We start from the raw sequence: 1,584 nt of genomic DNA, 5'->3' as shown, positions 1-1,584 counted from the left end.
TCATATGGTGAAAAACTGACTTTGAAAAATAAATTTGTTCCTTTTTATCTTATAAAAGGATAAATAAAACAAAAATATTGGTGGTAATTTTTGACTGTGTAACTTTACGAACCGCATCCCATATATTGCGTTACTTTGCAATACCTTTTGAGTTCCCTCGCAAAAGTAGTTTATCACTGTTGTGCCTGCCGGTTTATTAACAAATTCACATGTTCACCATTAGCGAGTTAGCCTACTGCTTTAATTTGGCTTCAGAATGAATATATCACACAACCACACATGGAAGTATGTCATATGTTGATATTTGAACACAGTGCAGCCACGCAACATCAAAATCAATTTCACTAACTGTGGYGACACATCCTGTTATGGTAACTGGATATTTCAAAAATAAAAGTCTGATTTAATTCAGTTCATATACAAAACATACTTTTGCGTGGGAACGCAATACAGTTTTGCGAGGTAACGCAAAGATATTGCGAAGTAACACAATAGTATTGCATGGGAATGCAAAAGAAAAAAAAATTCCCCCATGTCCCCTCGTGGGCTCCGTAATTTATCCTAAAACAACTTAATGTAATTTCAGTTAACCTAACATAATTTAGCATAAGTTTAGTTAACTTAATGGAACTTAGAGTACCTTAATATAATGGGAACTTAAATTTAACTAAACATAACTTAAGTAAATACAAACCTGGAGGATAGAATCATCATATTAACACATTTAACTTTAGATTTGTGCTCAAATAATTCAAAAACAGCATTATMATTTTAACTTCACCTAACGTCACACACAAACAGAACATTTTGAATTCCTCATTTCTTACTTTGTCSTGAATATTAAAGAAGAAAGATGAAGGGTTTATTTAAAATGTGTTTTAAGATTAAACAAATGTCTGTCTGTGGAATAAGGGTTCAGTTATCTGTTCAGTCAAATGAGAAAAAATGTCTTCTTTTAGTAAAAGACGTGGAGTTCTGGAGCCGACCTGAAGCCATCAGACAGCTAAAAGAAAGGAGTGTGATCAGAAACAGGCCGATGACCTGTGACCTTTCTGGTAATCTGACTCCTGGTTAAGAAAGAAGAAAGCAGCCGTTCATATCAAACAGAGGAAGTTCTGTCCCAACAATCACAGAGAGAGGCACGCTTGAAGAGAAGAAGTGTTGGTCTGATGTCTGCTCGTTGTTATTTCAGCTGCTTCACTTTTTCATGGTGGCTTTTGTCAGTGCTTTTAGCTGGGTAGTTACCAGCAGTCCTGTTTTCTGGGGTTTTGTTTGGGTCAGTTCTTATGTGGGGTTAGGAGAGTGGCCGGAAACMTGGCGGTCAACAGCTAACTTTTGTTTATTTTCTCCTGGGGGCTCACAACTACCTTTTCATTTCAGACGAATGTGTTTATTAAAATATATATTTAAAACATCACGATCATCTGGATATGTTGTGTTTCCTGTAAGTCACTACACGTGATGAAACAGCTACAATAAAAACGTATAAAAAAGCTGTCTAAAATTTGTCCTTTCTTTAATTCTTTATTCTGCAACTAAAGAAAAGACTGAAAAAAATGAAAATTCATTTAGTTTAGAAATAAT

At 34.8% G+C, this 1,584-nt stretch overlaps 1 protein-coding gene across 1 annotated transcript in view; it reads left to right on the top strand.

The window, feature by feature from the left end:
* The window catches only part of lypd6 (LY6/PLAUR domain containing 6), a gene marked incomplete in the record, with an annotated part of 8,869 nt that overhangs the window by 1,254 nt on the left and 6,031 nt on the right, over positions 1 to 1,584 (top strand).

The sequence above is a fragment of the Austrofundulus limnaeus genome, unplaced genomic scaffold (genome assembly GCF_001266775.1).
Source record: "Austrofundulus limnaeus strain Quisiro unplaced genomic scaffold, Austrofundulus_limnaeus-1.0 Scaffold72, whole genome shotgun sequence".
Classification (NCBI taxonomy): Eukaryota; Metazoa; Chordata; class Actinopteri; order Cyprinodontiformes; family Rivulidae; genus Austrofundulus; species Austrofundulus limnaeus.
Note: the sequence above shows the minus strand (reverse complement) of the source record. Positions and strands in the feature narration are given on the sequence as shown.